This window comes from Thermobia domestica, chromosome 4 (assembly GCF_964235325.1).
Source record: "Thermobia domestica chromosome 4, izTheDome1.hap1.1, whole genome shotgun sequence".
Classification (NCBI taxonomy): Eukaryota; Metazoa; Arthropoda; class Insecta; order Zygentoma; family Lepismatidae; genus Thermobia; species Thermobia domestica.
In genome coordinates, this window is record NC_137457.1 from 364183 (window position 1) to 385679 (window position 21497).

Sequence of the window (21497 nt, forward strand, 5' to 3'; positions counted from 1 at the left end):
AGAGAGAGAGAGAAACCTCAACCCCATGTTCTAAAATGTTTTCCAAAGAGAAGAGATACAACACTATAAGGTTGTTAATATTAAATATAAAAATTGGAATATTGATGTTGATAACTAACAGAATCAACTGATTTCATTTTTATTTGCTATCTTTTTAGTTATTTATTTTTGGAAAATCGTCCGAAAAGAACTCAAAGGAAATCTACCACAAGTGCAGTGGCGGCTTTAGCGGGTAGGCCGGGTAGGCACGGGCCTATCCAAAAACTTTGAAAAATATGTAAACGCTAAAAGATACAATAAAGAGTAAATATATTTTCCACTATTTATGTTAATGGTAGATAATTATTTAACAAATAACATCAACCATGCTGTGAAAGTAATTTCCTACTGTCATTAATCAATCAATTGTTTATATGTATCGGTAAGAGAGGGAGCGGGCCTATCCAATATTAAAATCCTAAAGCCGCCTTGCACTAGTGGATTTTTTCAAGTCAAATAACTAAAACTATGTTATCAAGTAATTAATCAAACTTTTTTTATGCGCTATGAACAAAATCGACTGAGCTCTGTTCGAGAAAATCGTGCAGGAAGCATTTGATCCCAAGAGTAAGGATTTACTACAGAAAGATAACTCACATTACAGTAATATATAGGGTTGATAGTATTGACGTACAGGAAATAATTTGATTTCCCCTCTTCAGTAATCTGACCTTACTTTTGAGGTTATGAAGAAAATTCGAATTCCGAATCCCTGTATAATTTTATTTAAAAATATTGTCCGGATACGTTTGGTCTCTAGCCGAGCACATACATCGGGTCAAACTGATGGGCCTATCCAATATTAAACAAACATTCAAAAAATAACCTAGAGGTCACGGAACTTGTAAATCCATTGCAAACTCAAATTCAATTTTTTCACGAAAGCCATATTTCATTTTCTCCTGTCGTCCATCAAAAGTAAACACATATACACATACACTTCTTCTTCCCTCTCACTTTAACCATAGGTTGGTGGGCAACATGGAATTTTTAAACCTTTTTTCTTCCTTGGGAGAGCTGTTTTATACTTTGATAAAGTCTCTTCTTCATAACTGCATCCAGATATGTTATCCTTGGTCTACCACTTCCTGGTTTTTCTTCTGCCTTTCCCTCTATCAACATGGTGATCCAATCGGAGTGTCGAATAAGATTGTCAAGTATGCTGCTTCTTCTTTTTCCTATTATCTTAATTATTTGTTGTCCTTCATTAGCTTGCTTTACAGGTTTCCTACTAATCTAGAGAAATCTATTTTCCTGACTTCTCCCTGACCTTCCCTAACTTCCCTAACTTTTGGCAGTATATTCCCTGACTTTCATGACAGGTGTCGGATGAAGTTGACATATAAATAAGGAACAAATAACGGTGAATATTTAGGGTGTCTACAAATTTTGTGAATTCACATTTCTTGATTTTTTTCACTTTTCTTGACGATTTTACAAATTTCTTTGACGAAGCACTACAATATTTTAGAGTATTTTTTTAATCCCCTACCAATAACCCGGTTAAGATGAAAGCTAAAGGTATTTTAAACTTTTGTCTAAGCAACTTGTAATTAATAAAGACGCATATCTAATTTAACTAATCTCATCACCACAATGTTACCTCTTAGAATACATTTTAACTTTGATCCTGGATAGGGTATAGCTTTATTTATTGTTATGTCATAATTAACTCTTTCTCTGTAAATACACTTCTACTAAATGACAGAGATTACAGTGATTTACAACATTCTTATAAGTACAAATACTCAGTACCGTGACAAAAACGTCAGTCACCACAACACATTGGATGGGGGAAGTGCAAAACCTCGTATCACCACTTCTTATGGAATTTTAGATTTTGGTTGCGTTGAATTCTCCACATCTGAATCTTCTTCTTCATCTTCAACAAACTTAATTCTTGTGCAGCCTTTTTCTTACTGTTAGCCACTTCCTTCTTTTTGTTCTTCTTGTCCTGTCTTCTACATGTCGAATTTCTTACCACTAAAATCATTGCCTTACTTATCTCAACGTTTGAAATTATTCCTGCAGCTGTAACTGTTCCGTACACTTCTCCTTCAGCAACAAGCGACTCTTCTGTCAAGCTACCAAACATTCTTTGTTAACTAAGAAGCTTCTTTCCACACCAGCATTGTCGTGAAACAAGGTCAGAAGCTGGTGGAAGAACTTAGTTGTTGAAACACTATTCACATATATGTCACGGAGAACATTAGAAAGAAACACATCCAGCTTGTATGTCTTATAATCAAATGATTTAACTGCTTCCTTAAAACACGGGGAATCGCAAAGTTGAAGGTAGTCCCATTTCACACAATTGGCAATCGATGGAATTAAATGCTTCTTAGACACAAACTATTCACGGTCAAGGATTACATGAAACACTTGTTGTGATCAATTCACCTTTACATCTCGTGAAAGACAAGAAGCCACTTAACAATTCTGCAGGGAAATTGGAATTTTGCAACCAGTTTCTTGAACAGAGTGATCAATTTGCGAATAAATCTGTTTATAATACTGTATAGCAGACTGGACAATTCCCTGTACATGAATGGCAGAAGTGAATCATTACATTGAAATGTAACAAGAAAAGCTCCGACTCAAGTGCAGCTGACTGAAGAAACTCAAGCTTTGCAACTAGAAGCTGATCCGTTGCAGAAATTCTTGTGCCGTTTCAAAGAGATATGAAACTCAAATTCTTTTCCTACCGCGCCATTCCTGGATTTTTCTTTGATTTTGTTGACTTTCCTTACCTATAGACACTCTGATATTCATAAATGAGAACATTTATTCTATAGAGACAAATAATAATCAATTTTTCATACGTACATTTCACTTACAGGCCATAAAAATCTGAGCAACGTTCCACACTATGATCATTAATGGTTGGCTAACCTGAAATTGGTGTACAATTAATGTTAGAAAAATATATTTTATAATTTCCCTGACTTTCCCTGATTTCAAGTCTTTTTCCCTGACTTTCCCTGATCTGAATTATTATCCCTGAGTTTCCCCTGACTTCCCTGATTTCCCTGACTAGTTGGAACCCTGCTTTAGTACGTCTTCATTCCTTTTCCTTTCGGTCCATGATATGCGCAGCATTCTTTGCCAACACCACATTTCAAATGCTTGCAACTTGGATATTTCAGCTTTTCTCAATGTCCACGTCTCTAATCCGTAAATTAGCACGCTCCATACAGAGTCCAGGGTTGCATAAACTAGAGTTTTAAAAAGTTTTTTTTTTATTTAATAATAGTTGCTACCACCATACACGAAAATGACTTGAAAATTTCCACGAAAAATGTAATTTGTATTTTATTCCAGGACTTTCTGAACAGATTTTTGTTTATAAATGTCTCAATGAAACAATTCACAGCTGACTAAGCAGTAGAAAGAATTATTTAACTTGTTTAACAATACTATAAGATTGTAATGCTTGTTTAACAATTCGATACATTAGCATAGTCTATGCAAGTGATGCATCAGGCGCACCATGCCTTAGCCATTAAGTATTTCCCCAAGAAACGTTACCTGAATAACTGAACAAAGTTACTAAACATTTTAAATATTATTGTGGTCAAAAAACTGATATTTCCATGTTTCTATAGCTACACTACAAGGTACGAACCCGGCAGGCTGTTATACGTGTGGTTTTAAATTATTAAAATGCATCAACTTAATTCTACATAAAAAAAAAAAAAAATGTTTCCTGTTCAACTCACTCACAAATAAGTTAAACTATTTTCTTATTTGCTGCAAAAAGATACACTATGTTTACAAGACACATCTGAAGCATTTTTGTTTAGTTTAACTCGTTGACTGTGTTCAGGCCCGTAGCCAGCCCAAAAATTTAGGGGAAGCCGGTCGAAGTTTAGGGGGACCCGGTCCAACCACATTATAGTTCATCACCATATTATAGTTCACTTGTAAGCCTACTGTGAAAATTTTAGGAGGGGCCAGTAAAAATTTAGACCCCCTGGTTACGGGCCTGACTGTGTTACATCTCTGCCCTCCATTCGAGATCACTTGTATTGGTTACCAAAATCCGCCCAAAATGACAAACTGATGAACGCCACGAAGTTTGGAGAATGATGAAGGAGCCCAAATTAAGAGGTTGTTTAGTTTGGTATTTGCTAATGTTCGGGTGAAACAAATTACTTATTGATAATTAAATTAATCATTCGTTCTTCCGCACTCACTTCAAGAAACAAAAGTTGCAAGGATGAGTTATATACGCGTAAAATACAATTTAAAAAGATAACTTTAAGGTCCAAGTTAAGTTTATAAAAATTACTGGAAATAATGTTGAAATATCATAATTCTTTTACTAAATATCTTCCCATCGCCCTTCAAGAGATCTGCGCTAGGTGATATGATAACACCTCATCTGGCATAGATGAAGTTCAAGGGGGGTAACTAGAAATAATTGTTGAAAAATCACATTTTTCATGTAAGTATAGCGTCTGGTAATATGCAATCTATAGTGCAAAAAACACAAAGCAAACTACTAAACTGCAGAAATGCTATGTAAGCGAGTCAGGGCAGAGCAAGGCTGATGGACTCGCTTGCTAACTTGGGAGTGTGTCCGAAAGGAGCATGTACGCTTACAGTAATAACAGTAGCAATTAACAGTAAACGCACTATTTAAGGGAGCACCTTTGAAGCCAATCAGTACTCACTGTTTTAGAATCAAATAATAATTACGTTTAAATTATTAGCACAATTACGTTTTGCGAATTTAAAAGCACTATACACATTTATTACTATTATTTAAATTATCTTTTTTCACTTGCATGAAATTCCTTTTCAGAAAAAATTGCGAAACCCTCAACTTTACTTTCACTTTACAGTTAAGGAACATTTAGTGATTTAGTACACGTTATAGCAAATTCCTTAGTTTCATCTTTATTTCAAACTATATAATTTTCCACCTCTCCCTTTAACATTCATATTTTATTTACTCTTGAGCTGCAAAACTTATTGTTTTTAGGAATTTTTACATGTTAATTTCGAGTCTAACTGGGCTCATTAAAACTACTGTTAGTTGTAGCTCAGATACGTACCGATTGCCGTAACGGCAAAAATATTTAACAAGACAGACATCAGATTTAAAAACGTATCTTCTATCTCGCATTTTCTCACACAATATTTTATATCTCACAGGTTTAAGTGAAACCGTTCTTCCATTATCGATGTAAATTTACTTTCCTACATGTCTCTCCCAATACACACTACAATGGCTTCTTTCGCATTAATTCACTATGCAGTACTTCTCTAATAACTTTTTACTATTTTGACCGCATTATTTTCCACTCTTATTTCCCCAAAGTATATTTTCCCAGATTATTTTCCACTGTTTCTCCCGCAAAATTTTCCACTGTTTCTCCCATAATATTATTCGAGCAAATACAATTCTCAACCATCGACTCAGAAAAAAAAAAAAAAAAAAAACGGTGCTGCTACCAGCCCAGCACTTGCAATTGAAGTTCATAGTTAAGTTGCATATGAACATGCTAAACAGTTGCTTTAAATAATACCGAAACAAACCTACCTTTCCTCTGTTTTTTTATTGATTCTTTTTTTTTCAACCCAAGATACACAAGCTCTAAGATCTTCATATAAATACTAATTTTAAAGTACCTTGGAGGTAGTTCATGCTACAACACTGCTAACGCGGTCACTTTACATATGAATCGCTGATTTGAGAAACGTCATAAGTCAGTCATATACCGAAAATGAATTTTTACATTCTTGAAGGGTAGCTAGACCGTTGGGTTGTGATGTCAGAAGTGCATAAATTTGTTGGAAATCAAAGCTAGTTTAGTTAATGTGTTAAGGTCGCACGACTATGCTGCGATGCTAAGAGAGATGATAATGATGATGATGGACACAATTTTGGAAACAACAAAGTGACAGGAAAAGGATGAACCCCGAAAAAATCCACGCACACGGCGATTGTCTACCACAAAACCCACTTGTCTACCCCACGCCCTAGAAATACATTTTACCATTGAGCCACATCTGTCCCACTCTGTTACCTAGATTAATTTCAGGAAGCTGGCGTGACTTTAAAGTAGCAATAATATATCAACTTCGTACTATATAAACCTTTCTTTCCTGTTGTAATCATTAATAATCATGTTAAATTATATTCTAAATCGCATACTGCTTCTATGTAGTATCATTAGGAGTATCAGGGAAATTTTAAAAAGTGTCTGTGAAACCTCTTGGGTACATTAAGCTGAGGAAACCTTTCGGAGGCTGCAGCCAATAAACCTCAAATAAGCTTTTTGTTCTACATCACAACAAATAAAGACTTTCCTCATGGCTACATGACTTGTGTAAAAGATGAAATATTTAAGTTTTACGTTCCATGATTTACCGTCTAGGCAAAGGAGACGGTAATGATTAGAAATGAATGGAATGGTGGAATGAAGAAAGTGGGAGAAAACGAGAGAACCCCGAGAAAACCCACGTAGACAGTGTTTGTACCTGTATGACTTGTGTTCATGCCTGTGACGTGGTAATGAGGGTTCGATTCCCGGAAAGAAAACTAACCCTCAATAGTAAACTAATCGCTCTGGAACTTTAAGAGAAAAATTATTTTTTCATGTTAAGTAACTGTTGATGGAATACAGCTGAGCTGATTTATAAAATATAAACAAAAATAATAGAGAAATTTGTGGGTTTTTAATTATCATCCTGCAGTGAATGAGCCTTATTTTCTGGGATAGGAAAAAAAATAAAAAGTTCTAGAAAATGCCATGAAAACTTTAAATTCTGATCCCATACGTTAAATCATTTAAAATCTAGGTGAATGTACATTATCAGAACGAAAGGATGGACAGACGTCGACAAGTCACTTTTTTTCGGATGTAGTCGCTGTGAATAATGTAAATCCATTGAAACATCGATTTGAATTTTCTTTTAATCTCAGAATCATCATACTTTCCACTATCGTTGCTGGAAAATAAATAAATAAAAAAACTATTACATAACTAAATACGATCTACTGATTAAGATCCCCTGATCCATCCACTTTTGTAGGTCTACACGTTTGTGTAATTTAAAGTCAAATAATATTACTAAATGTTGCAAGTGTTTCCTCGTCCATGTCAAAAGACGATAAGACACCTAGAGCCAAGAACCAATAATGACTTTTACAAAAAAAACTGCAAATTTCCGTATTCAAATTTCATGCTTTAGGGCTATCAAAATAATATCATATTTCCTATCCCAAACCACTTGTTGTGCGCCTGTCTAGATTTGCCATCTGTTATACACATTTTAAAATACTGCTAGCTGGTTCATCTAAACAAAATCGAAGGAATATCTGATATGGTTATTGAGCAATAACCATACATGGTGAAGTTCAAACGAGTGCAGCCAAATGTTATTAATCTATAATAATAATAATTATTATTATTATAAAGTTCGGTAGGTTAGTGAAGAGTACTAAGCGTAAGCTACATATTTTTTTAACCATAGGCATCAAGAATTCTTTGTTGTTGTACAGGTTGTGTAGAAACTTAAATGTCACATATTTTAAAGAATGCAGTCAGCTAACCTCCTCGGTGCCAGCAATTTCTTTGTGTAGAAATGTTATGTTCTAATATTATAGTTAACTTCGGTTGTATACTCTGTTAGCCAATTTTCAGTTATTCAGTTCAATTCTTTCTTATATCTTTCTCATTTGTCCGCTGAGTCCATGTCGCCTATAGGCAACATGGGGACTCAGTGTATACATCATGTATAATTCACATGTCGCATATTGGCAACACGGGGTTCAAAATCATCGTTTCCTATAAAGATGTTAGCGGATTGAAACCATTAGCGAACCGAGTCGAGATAATAATCGTAGCTAACTATTACAACAAACGGAATTGTAAAATTCCCTTTCATTCTTCAGTTATCTATGGTGTGGCCTAACGGATGAAAATAACCCGTCGTTACTCGTTAATACATTAACGAATTAACTCCTTTAATGAGTTATATCGAGATAATCACTGTAGTTATCTATTACAAAAAACGGATATTTTAAAAAAATCGTTTTCGTTTTCGTTATCCCTTCGAGTAACAGAGAAGCATAAGTCACAGTTAAACGTTAACATATTAACGCTTGACTCCATTAAAGAACTCGGTCGATGTAACCACTCTAGCTTCTAAACAGACAAATCAAAAATCCACTTTTGTTCAACCGTTATCATAAAGAGTAACGGATGGTTGTAAGTTGTCGTTACAGGTCAAGCTATTTAACACATTGACTCTATTGACGGACTTGGCGAAGATAATTCCTCTAGCTATGTATTGCAAGGAAACATTCGTTTCCATTCAAGACATATTGTGTTAACGAACATATCGAGGTACTAACACCATAATATCTTTCTGCTTAAGTCTAATAAGAATAAATCATAGAACATATTTTGTATATCGGTTGCGATGTACAAAACTAATCCAATCTCGATTAAAGTTCACTTGAGGTAGACTTTGACTGGCTTAGAACACACATGAAATGTCCATCTGTGTAGACCTATGGTTCCCAAGTGATTGACGATCACAGTTTACATTTAGGTGATCTGAATTATGGCTAAGTCTATTATGTTGAACTAAATTTTCAATTTCTCATAAATATTGTACAGCAAAATCTAACTCTGCTTGGAAAATGGTTTGCTTTTACCCTTCTCAGAAATAAACAGTGTTATAAATGAAGTGAAGTACATACTTATAACAAAGATTTGTTAAAAGATTACAATTTTATTTTTGGAATAACGAAAATTTGGTAGTATAGGAGTAGTCCCAAAAGTTTTAAGGACTGACACTTAAATATTGCGTCATTGGTCATAAGTCATTCATGCCATGTGGTGCCATCTATCCAAGGAATAATGTATCAGTTTCAGCTGTTTAAATGCATCTGTTCGTTGGAGAAGTCATTTGAATCAGTTACAGTGCTTTCAACTCGTCATCACAGGTTCGAATTCACACGGCTGATTATTGACAAGGCTCCAGTGCTAAATCTGGGATCTAGCGTGGGTACTAATCTCTTCAAAGCATTCAGCGCAGCCACAGAATGAACGAAGAAAGCCTTGTGGACAAGAAGTCGTAATAAGAGGAAATTTAAATTTAATAGGGGATGATATGAGAACAGTAGAAAGAAATGCAGAGATCTTATTAAACGCTTGCAGGGACATGGGTTTAGAAGTAAATGCAGGGAAAACTAAATACATGGAAGTGCGTCGGGACCGTAATACGGCAAATTATGGATGCGTTAAAATATTAAATAATACTTTTGATAAAGTTTGTACTTTCAAATATCTAGGATCAATATTAACAGACGAAAATAATATTCACGAAGAAATTAAATGTCGACTAAAAGCAGGGAATTCGTCTTACTATTAGGTTCGAAATCTCTTGTCGTCGCGAATTCTATCGAGGAATTTGAAGCTTAAAATATAAAAAACGATAATCATGCCTGTTGTTCTGTATGGTTGCGAAACATGATCACTTACTCTGAGGGAAGAACATAGACTGAAAGTATTTGAGAACAAGATCCTGAGACGAATATTCGGACCCAAGAGGAACGGGAATGGGGAATAGCGGAAACTTCATAACGAGACATTACATAAGTTATATGGTTTACCCAACATTGTTAAGGTCGTCAAGTCTAGGAGGCTTAGGTGGGCAGGTCATGTAGCTAGAATGGAAGAAAGTAGAGACGCTTTTAAAGTCTTGACTGGAAAACTAAACGGAAAACAACCATTAGGAAGACCTAGGCGCAGATGGGAGGAAAATATTAAGATGGATCTCAAAGAAATAGGAATACAAAGTAGAAACTGGATGCAGTTAGCTAAGGATAGAAGTCAGTGGAGAGCTTTTGTGAACGTGGCATTGAACCTCCGAGTTCCATAGGCCATAGAGTTAATTAGTTAATACAAAGGAAAAGTTGCGAATTGGGAAGACTAAAATGGAGGAAACAAACAAATCGTCGTCTGAGATTTCAACATGGCGTAAGTAACATTTCGCCGATTTTACACGAGTGACAAAAAACTGTTTAAAAACTAGGTTCCGCCTCAATATATGCAGTATTACTTTTAGGAAATAACAGAGCCATCTGTCGTGATATAGGTGTACCACTTAACCAAATTGTGCGTCATCCTATACTGATTCTAATGTTATCAAAAACTCAAATTTGCCAAAATTGGACATAAGCGGTAGTGAATGTCAGACGACGAAATAAAATCGGTTTATATATGTCGATCGCACATATGCTCTTAAATTTGCCAACATTTGGACAAATTCACATTTTTAAATAACAATGTTTTACCTTACTTGTCAACAGTTAAATGTAATAGCTCTAGTCGAATCTTGTTAAAACCGATAATGATTAATAATAAAAATAATACTACTCATATCGGTTGAGGTATGCCTCTCGCGCAACGGCTGTCAATTCAGGCGATCGTTGTAACTTGCTCAATGCTGCAACCGGCCATAAATCAGATTTCAAATTACCTTCCGCTAAGGATGAGTGAAATCGGAGGTGTTCAATTGTTCAACATAAGTTCCTTGGACTTATGAACGTTAATAATGGTCTAAAATAGTTTGTTCTTAAACATTTAAACTTGTATTCAATAAAGAAAACAAAATATGTAAGTTGTAATATTTTCCTTGAACTGTGATTTGGACCCTATGTTTATTTGTATTTTGTTTTTCAAAATTTCATTAATTTTGAAGTGAATGGAAGATGTTGATGGACTTCAATAATATTTAAACATTATTTTGTGTGATTCTAATCATAAGAATTTGAACAATTACATTTGGGAATTTGGAAATGCTAAAAAGTATCATAAAGATATGAACTACCCCTTATTTCGGAAAACTTTAGAACAAATACGGCACCGGACCGGAACATATAAACCGATTTTATTCATTTTTGTTACTCCTTTGTAGTTTTCCCAATTCGTAACTTTTCGGCAGCATTACAATTTGAAGAAAAGATTTTGAACTTTTTCCGCTCACCTTAGTGTGCATTGGAGCATTGTCAGACAGTATGAGATATTAGCGCACTGCTCAAGTCGCTCTCTCCAACGAACTAACACAGTTAGGCAGTTGAAACTTTTATATTATTCCTTCCGTAGATGGCACTATGTGCCAGGAATGTCTTGCTACCAGTAGCGTGATATTCCACTGTCTTAGCGTAAACTTTTGGAAATATCATCGTAGTACAGTTTGTCAATAAGCATTTAACAATTTTTGTTTCCTGTTTCTTTCCAGACGCAGGGGATGCTGTAGCTGAATCCAACGCCATTTCCAAGAACGGAGGAAGTGCAAACGCTGTATCGCATGCTATTTCTGGAAAGAAGTAGGACTTAAGATACAGCAATGGCTCCTGGAAATAAAGTCATCAATCTGAAAACTTAGGTCTTAAAACAACAACTTTAAACTATGAAAAGAAACGGATACTTTTCCTGATGGAGTCTTGAGTACCAATAAATAAAATTCTAAATTGTCATGTCGTTTCATTTATGTTTATTGTTTACATTGGTGAAGAAATGTTTGCTATGTTTCGATCTATTATCATATACCTACCCACTTGGGCACGTTTGGCAGAAATGAGTTTGTATTTCATCGAATCTTATTCCATTGAAAAGCATTTAGAAAGCAATTTACGTTCCAGAATGGATTTTCCCTACAAAAGTCTCCATTTTCTCATGGTTTGTTTGTGCGATATATCAATCTTCATCGGAAGCTATGCTTACTAATGTCGAGCAAATCATTCCACTTAGATGTTGTTAAGTGAGGTATTTTTTCTTGGCAAATTCTAAGGATGTTATAAATAGAGGATTTGCCCATACGTATCTTTATCCTATTAAATCAATGAAGCCAAAAAACAACCGAGCATCGGCACGTCTGATTGGCTACTCTCGTTTCCGCCATCGTCTGATTGGCTACTTTCGTTTCCGCCATGATTGTTGGCTCAAAATATTGCGATCTTATTGGGCGGAGTGGGCAGAGTAGGGGTGGCGAAACTGTGACATATGGCTTCAAGATTTTGTTGTAAGGACAGATCCTCTATTTTATAAGATCCTTGGCAAATGCAGTGGAAGTGAATGAAAATATAACTTTAAGTAATTCCAATGAAGGCTCAATCGCTAAAGTAGGAGTACACGAATCAATTGGGCAAATTTATTGCCAGACATCATAGCTGTACACTGGTCCCTGAATTAAGAAAGGTATTCACGTATCTAAGATAATTTCTAGTTATAATGGCCTAAGTTTGTTAGCTAACACATAGGCAGAACCTAGTTAAATGCATGAAATATAATCTATATATATAAAATTGAAAATCACTATGTTTGTGTCCCTAAATCTCCTGAACCGTCCGACCGATCACGATCAAATTTGTAACATGGATGAGGTTCGGGGCTGGGCTGGTTTTAGGTTATTCACTTTGTCGGCAGAGCTGAGGGATGGGGGAGGGGAAGGGGATATAAAAAATAAATAAAACTTAATAACTCCTGAACCACTCGACCGATCTTGATCAAATTTTCAACATATATGAGGATCGAGCCTTGCGTGTTTCTTATTGTTTCACTTTGACGAACCAATTTAGGGGAGGAGGAGGGGAGATATATATCTAAAAATAAAATAAAAATAACTGCCTTTGTGAGTTCATCACTCTTGAACCACAAGACCGGTTTCAATCAAAAGTTTCAACATACATGAGTTAGGGTATTCAATTTGACGATGCAACGTAGGGGAGGAGGAGATAAATTTAAAAATGATCAAAAATGACCAATATTAGAGTCGAATCTATAGTTTTAGGAGTAGCTGAGATTAACAGTGACAGTTCTGATGCCGTGTGCCGCAGCACGGAACAAGGGGGAAGCCATATATAATAATGATCGAAAATGACCAATATTAATGTCGAATCCATAGTTTTTGGGGTCATTCAGATGAACAGTGACATTTTTGATTCGGTGTAAATTCAAAATCAGCCCCCCCACTTGGGGAGGGGATCACATATATATATACAGTGGCGGATCCACGATATGATCAAGGGAGGGGCTAAACCGTAGTTTGCCATTTTATCCAGTGTAAAGCAGGATTGAAGTTCATTTTATCCAGTGTAAATTTGAGCGTCAAGGGGGGCTATAGCCTCTTAGCCCCCCTTGGATCCGCCCTTATATATATATATATATATATATATATATATATATATATATATATATATGATCGAAAATGGCCACTATCAGTGTCGAATTTATAGCTTTCTGGGTCCCTTAGATGATTAGTGATATTTTCGATCCGGATTAAATCCAAACTTAAACCCGCAACTTGGAGGAGGGGGCAGGGGAACGGATATTTAAAAATCATCGAAAAGACCGATATTAGTGCTGAATCCACATTTTTGGAGGTCAATGAGATGAACTGTGACACTTCCGATGTCATTGCCCGCAACATGGGGGAGGGGGAAATATATATTTATATGGGGGGATTAGTGTCGAATATATATATATGGTCGAAAATGACCGATATTGGTGTTGAATCTATAATTCTTGCGGTCGCCGAGCTGAACAGTGACATTTCTGATGCTGTTTAAATCCATTTTCAGCCGCGACACTTGGGAGATTCAGGAAGGGGAACATCATACTTCAGCATAAAATGTTATATTATTATCAATCTACAACATCGTATTATATGATCTTCGGAACTTGGTGACAAGCTACATGGTTCGTATCATAAGATATAAATATAATAAGGTATGAAATTTTTTTTCGGAAACGATATAGGTATATAAACCAAGGATGTTATAAATAGAGGATCTACCCATATATATCTTAATCCTATTAAATGGGTGAAGCCAAATGCAACCGAGAATCGGCACGTCTGATTGGCTACTCTCGTTTCTGCCATCGTCCGATTGGCTACTTTCGTTTCCGTCATGATTGTTGGATCAAAATATTGTGATCCTATTGGGCGGAGTGGGGGTGGCGAAACTGTGACGTATGGCTTCAAGATTTTGTTGTAAGGGCAGATCCTCTATTTTTATAAGATCCTTGATATAAGCGAATAACTTAGTTATATATTTAGAAGTCGATTTCTAGGTAAAAAAATCAACTACAAAGAAATACACTGAGCTACGCTAAACTACATCTAAACCATCGCATTAAATGAAATTTTAAAGATGGTGATAAGCCATGTGGAAGCATTATGCGGTATAAACATAGAATTGAAAACGTTTTTCGAAACGAAGAAGAAATATTATAAAGAACAACATTGAACCAATATCGTTGACGGTAATTTTAAAAATAATGTTAACATGTACTAAATAAATAAAAAAATAATTGCAACAAAATATATGAGATACAAAGATGTGTATTATTTTTAGCGAAGCGGGTAATATATGCTAGTATTATAATAATGTCAATTTTTTCGAAATTAACTTTTCAACAGTTTTTGAATCTTTAGAGTGAGCCCTGCCGAATTATGCAACAATATTTAAGCAAACGTAGGAGCGCACCCACCTGGAGGGTCCAGTGCGTCCGGAGTCCCAAACTTGGTAACTCGAAATACATTCGAACACTTCATTAATAAAATTTTATTTGTTTAGCAGAGAAATGGTTGATGTAGCCCAAAATTGTTATCTTATACTTCATATGTAATCTTTCTTTCCTTATAAAAACTTTGGAGAATATAGGTGTCAATACTTAACGATATTACAGTAAAAGCTCTTTAATCGCGGGGTATATGTTCCATAAATATGCCGCGAATACAGAAACCGTCAATACGGAATGGTAATTTATATGGAATTATAGGGCATACGTTCCTAGGTGACAAAATAAAAAAAACAAATACATATATAAAAAATCTATTTACTATAATTGAAGTTTTTGACCATATTGATTAATTATTATCTTCAGGCTTAGACAATGGTTTGAAGAATTTTATAATTTTTTCTTGCTTGGCAGTTTTTAAAAGCTCCTTCAATTCAGACTGATATTCAGCAGTGGCATTAGCAATTTGCGTCTTAAAAATATGACTTCGTTCCATAGACGGATCAATTTTCATAAAGAAATCACAAAGCTCATTTGCCATTCTTAAACCTTCACTAAGATTTTTCAAATTAAATGTCACGTTTCCAGTGCTTGTTGAAGCCTCTTCTTCAATGGGCTGTGAATTTAACATTTCCTCCAAGTAGGTTTCAGTCAAATCTTCATCTTGCGATTCAAGCAATTCCTGAATGTCACTTTATTCTATCTGTTCGAACCCATCTCGTCCTATTCCATTCGCAATTTCGGCTATGTTTGCAGTCAAGGTTTGAATTTGCACACATTCTTCTCATTTTCCGCAGTCAGAGCAGGCCACAGTTTTTTCCAGCATGACATCAATGTATGTAGCTTCAATTCTCCAATGATTCTTTTATGTTTACGATGCATTTTGCTATGTTAAAATTTCTTCCAGCATTACATAACATTTATATCAGGATTACATTACATATTTATTATCCAATACGATTTTGAAGGTTCGTCTAATGTAATAGAGTTTAAAGGTCTGGATTATTCCTTGGTCCATAGCAGGGGCGTCATTTCAGACTTCGCTTGGGGGGGGCAAGAGCCCCACCGACATAAGACTTTCACGTTTTGTACTAGTAGATTAGTAGGCAATCTATTAAAGTATATGTATTCCTCAAACTCTTGGGGGGGGGCAATTGCCCCCTCCTGCCCCCCCTAAATGACGCCCCTGGTCCATAGGTTGAAGCAAAGCCGTGTTGGGAGGTAAAAATATCACTTTTATATTTGGATGCATAGTTTCAAGTGCGCGAGGATGACCTGGTGCATTGTCCAAAACTAGAACTGCTTTAAAGTCTAAATTCTTTTTTTTTTTTTTTTTTTTTTAAATAAGTTTCACCTTCAGAAACAAACAATTCCGGAACCAGCCACAAAAAATAGCGCTTGTAACCCACGCTTTCTTATTTGCACGCCAAAAACACTGGCAGGTCGACCTTGTTTTGATTTTTAAAGCCCGAGGATTTAACGATCTGTAAAGCATCAGTGGTTTAATGACACAATCTCCAGATGCATTAGAACATATCAGCAGTGTAACTCTATCCATTGCTGCCTTAAATCCAGGAGCAGACTTTTCGCTTTTAGAAATGAATGTTTTGTTTGGCATTCTCTTCCAAAACAGTGCAGTTTCGTCTGCATTAAATACTTGCTCAGGTGTGTATCCTCCATCAGCTACTAAGTTTGTAAATTCTTCTGGATATCGTTCTGCTGCAGCAGTGTCTGCAGATGCAACTTCTCCAACGATTTTAATGTTATGCAATGATTGTCTCACCTTAAATTTATTGAACCAACCTTCGGATGCTTGAAATTCTCCATCTGTACATTCATTACTACAACTACCATCAGGTTCTTTAAAATGAGCGAAAGATGCTTTGCTTTCTCCAGAACCATTGGAACACTCAGGGGCACCCTTTTTTGGTTGCGGTCTTCGATCCATAATATCAACGCCTCTTCCATTTTTTCTATTGCTGGATCACGAACAATTTTCGCTGACAGTGAAGTTGAAGCTACAGACGACCTTATTTTATCTTCGGATATTTTTTATCGATCGTACAGTTGATTCGTTGACATTGAATGAGCGTGATATGGATGCAAACGACTCTCCAAGGCGTAAACGATCAAACATTTCTATTTTCACTTTAAGCGGTAACACAGATTTTTTTTTTCGTGTCGAAACTCGTTTCTCATTTTTTTTTTTTTTTTTTTTTTTTTTTAGTTGACATTACTGTATAAATTAGGAAGACAGCGGTAGATACGTGTTACTCGATCACAATTTTTGTAACGAATGGAAAGACGAAACAATAAAATGCGCAAAGCGGCTCTTACCAAAGGACAGAACGTCTAATAATGTAGCGGCATTTAAAAATACACTTTATTCATTGAGTAATAAGGTTGCTTTCATTTGGTTTGTTTACATTCTCAAAAACGCCGATTGCGGCGAAGGCGGCTTATGTCAAAGAGCGGCGATATCATTTAACAACATACTTTAGGCAAAGCTGTAATAAGGTCTATTTTACATTTTATTAGTCCATTTGATGGTGTTTACAAAGGATATTGGGTTGGGTACCTATTGGAATCCTTTTTATTATTATGTATGTACGTACTGATTAGATCCGCGAATAAAGAAATCTTTAGCCGCGATTATAGGAATTGGGTCGCATTTTTTTAATCCGCGAATAGTGAAAACGCGAATGAAGGAAGCGCGAATAAGGAGCTTTTACTGTACTTAACGTTTTTTATGGGTGCAGAATAACAGCGCTTTACGTAGACGTAGTCTTGTAGCATTGGATCCCCACAAACTGTAGACCCCCAAGCAGGGGTGGATCCAGGACGGATTTCGGGGGGACTGTGTTTTGTAATACTGCTACTTAGAGCTACTTTTCAGAGCTCCAAACTCAGGGTTGTTTCTTTTACATATATATAAAATAAGAAAGTTTCCGCCCCTAGATCCGCCCCTGCCCCCAAGAAAAATTCTGCGTGCATGTCTCTGCAAATGGAAACATTTTTGATAGAAATCACAATGTAAAGTTCCTAACAAATCTAAACATTCTGTAAAATCAGCAATTGTGAGCATTTTTCCTTTCGAAAAGAAACTCCCGAATTATGATTAAAACGAACGAACACTTCTGAAAATATGAGTATATGTATGCAGTGTAAAGGTTGGTCTAAAGACTGCTCACAAAGGGAAGCTCCCCCCCCCCCCGTGTATATCTACTTTCCATACTGTCCTGTTTGTTTCTTCTCTCCCTTGAAAACTAACTAACAGGCAATAAAATGAAAAAGAACTGTTGCCAAATTTTTGTCAATGACACTTTTTTCTTTACTTCTTTATCTTGAACAGCGATTTCCCTTTGTGAACATGTGGCTTTCTTTACATCGTGTCTACTTTAATATGGTGATATGCTTAATGCAGTGATGTATTATTAGCAACTGCAGCAACATCACGTTGCATGAAGTTGAAAGGTGTTTACACTTTATCTATTGACCACTAGTTATAGCCCTTCAGTAAGTGTAGTTTATCACGAAAGTTAGTCCAACACGGGAAAAGAAGGTCGGAAATAAATACTGTAATTAAAAAAAGGAAACAATTACAAGGAAAGTGAGCATCACAATATCAAAAAGTACAAAAGAAAACCTGTGCCACAAGTAGACACATATACAATTATTTTCATTGCCGTATACAGGGGGTTTCAAAACAACACTGACAATGTTTGGGAAGTGATTCCTCACTCCAAGATAAGACAAAAAGTATAGACCAACTTGGGTGCACAAATGCTTCCTTTCGGAGTTATATGCAGCCAAAAACATGAAAAAATGAATTTTAAAGGTCCAGCTTAAAGGTCCAAAACTATGGGACGTATCGTAGTCAGGTCAAGACTTAGGAACTAATATGTGCCCTATCCAAATATCCATGTTTCAGAATCCTAAGGTACTCACGCAACAATTTTTACAGAGGGAGTTTGGCTACTAGCATATAATTTGAAGTACTCACAAACTACCTCTATAAAAATTGTTGCGGAAGTACCACAGAATTCTCTGCTCTAAACGCTCTGGACGTCCTTCGACTACTCGTGTGAACTAAAATTCCATCGAAGTGAAGAAATTTTGGACCAAAAACCGTCGTTTGAGTGTGAGGATCATAGCCGAAGAACTTAATTTAGTCATGAAACTGTTATTGAAAATTTGAAGAACTTAATTTAGTCATGAAACTGTTATTGAAAATTTGAAGAACTTAATTTAGTCATGAAACTGTTATTGAAAATTTGAAGAACTTAATTTAGTCATGAAACTGTTATTGAAAATTTGAAGAACTTAATTTAGTCATGAAACTGTTATTGAAAATTTGAAGAACTTAATTTAGTCATGAAACTGTTATTGAAAATTTGAAGAACTTAATTTAGTCATGAAACTGTTATTGAAAATTTGAAGAAACGCAATAATTCTGCGAAGTTTGTGCCACAAGTGCTGAATCACATACACACACAGACACACACACACACACACACACAAAAAAAAAAAAAAAAAAAAAAAAAACGATTTGACATCTCCTGTCAAATGCTGAAGAAAGTAGAGAATTTACCGGACATTTTAGATAACGTATTAACAGGACGTGAAAGGTGGGTATTCAGATACGAAACTGAAAGCAAGCGCTTGAGTTTGTTTTATCGAAGAAATTCAAGCACTTGGGATCAACATAGCAGGAAAAGTTCAGAAATAGAGAAAGATATAAATAGCAGAATTAATAACGGGTGGACAAAACAGAGGGAAGTGGCAGGAGTATTAATTAAAAGAAAGGTTTAAAGGAAAAGTTTACAAAACCGTAGTGAGACTTACCACTATATACGTAGCAGATTGTTGGTAGACAAAGAAGAAAGAGAGAAACAGAACTTGCGTATTTCGAAGAGGAAGATGCTGGGGTCCATGTTTGGAGTGACGCGGAAGGACAGAATTAAGACCGAAGTGAATTGGGGAACAGTAAAGGTGAGACCAGTAGTAGGCCAGCTAGGAAGAGTAGACTAAAGTTGTTTGGGCATGTAACAAAAATGAAATGAAATCTTTGAGTTTTACGTCCCACGGTTATGCCAGTTAGGCTAAAGGAGACGGTGATGATGAGAAATGAATGAAATGGTGGAATGAAGAATGTGGGAGAACCCCGAGAAAACCCACGCACACGGTGTTTGTTCACCGCAAAGTTCACTTGGCGGGGGCTAGGATCGAACCCGGGACCCCAAGCACCAGAGGTGAACGCTCTACCGCTGAGCCACCGCGGCCGCGGGCATGTAACAAGAAAACCTTTGGAATATGTAGCTCACTGAGTAGATGCTATAAAACTGAATATGAAATGAACGCGAGACGGGACAAAGACGAAGAACGATATGAAGCAGTATAGTATCACAGTGGATACGATGGTATCACGGTGGATACGATGGTATCACAGTGGATACAATGGTATCACGGTGGATACGATGGTATGACAGTGGATACGATGGTATCACGGTGGATACGATGGTATCACAGTGGATACGATGGTATCACTGTGGATACGATATCACAGTGGATACGATAGTATCACAGTGGACATAAAATAGAAAGAGGTGAAAGACTGTGATTCGAAAACCCGATCCCAGCTAAGTAGAAAAGAGGCTTGAAAGAATATGATAATGATGTAGTAAAATATTACTGTATCTTTGCATTGCGTAGTGTTTGCCTATCATGAGTTTACGCATCGTGGCTTTCGCACTTACTGATTTCTACTGGTTTTTCCCGTAAAGTCATGAATCAGAGTCTATAGGTAAAATATCTTGGTTCTATATAAACCGGGAAGAAAAGCATAGAAGATAAGAAGTTATTTGTATTTAATTTTTCTTAATCTTCAGCTGAAACAGAGCAATGTTCCATAATGCTGAATATAGTGCATAGAGCTAGATCATATATCGGAGAAAGTGCTTGGGTCAATGTAAAATTGACAATGCCACTTTTTCTGCTCTAACTTCTTCACGAGACCACTACTTATTCCAGGACTCGGACACTTAGCACTAAATTAGCACTAATTCCTGACGTAAACATTTTTCGATTAGGAGAAAGTGGTTAGGCCAGAGTGAAGTTGGCTCAGCCAGTTTTGGTGTGCCCTAACATCTCAACGAACCCAGTAGTGGTAAATTGGCACTAATTTACCACTAATTTCTGGCGTGCAAGGTTTTCGAACTCGAAGAAGTGATTTGGCCAATTTTACACACGTAGTGTATCTGCAAAATATTCTACATTAGTTTGGAAAAAAGAAATTAAATCTTTCAGTGTTACTTTCTAGGGTTATACCGTTGTAGACTAACGAGCCGATGATGATCAAATGGTGAAGTGGTGAATGTGGGAAGAGACGACAGAACTCGGTTAGACACTTCTGAAAATCACTGATAGGCGAGAGTATTTTGTAGGCTCTGCACTCTTTAGGTCTCTCTCTCTCTCTCTTTTTTTTTTTTTATGGGAAGAAGCCTGGAAATCAAGTCATCGAATCGTTTTTATTTATGTCTTAGTGTCAGTAACTAACTGACCATTAATGTCTGATTTCATTCTAAAAGATTAAAAATTCGATGAAATACAGCTGTCACTCGTGTCTAGTATCAGTAATAATTAACTACAAATGCCCATTTATAATAGACATGAACTGCAGGTATGAAATACATACTTTTTTAAAAGAAGTTTTAGAATGTGTGAAAAGAAGGAAAGAATATTTTCTTATTACACAAGTAATGTTTAAATAATTTTAACTCTTGACTGTCTCAGATGCTAGAAAAAAAAAGTATTTAAGAAATACGAATTGTATTTCGCTTGAAACAAAATTCTTGTTTTAGGTAGATAAGGATGACGAATTACTTCCGTAGAGTATTTTTACAATTGTGA

At 35.9% G+C, this 21497-nt stretch overlaps 1 protein-coding gene and 1 long non-coding RNA gene across 2 annotated transcripts in view; one reads left to right on the top strand and one right to left on the bottom strand.

Moving 5' to 3' along the window:
- Window positions 1-11538, top strand: part of LOC145683653 (uncharacterized) — a 56811-nt gene extending 45273 nt beyond the window's left edge. The window contains exon 3 of the long non-coding RNA XR_014131157.1: window positions 11305-11538. This is a non-coding gene — a long non-coding RNA (uncharacterized LOC145683653). The remainder of the gene's footprint in view (window positions 1-11304) is intronic.
- Window positions 1-21497, bottom strand: part of LOC145683649 (solute carrier organic anion transporter family member 74D-like) — a 498670-nt gene that overhangs the window by 118386 nt on the left and 358787 nt on the right. The gene's annotated exons all lie outside the window — the stretch shown is intronic.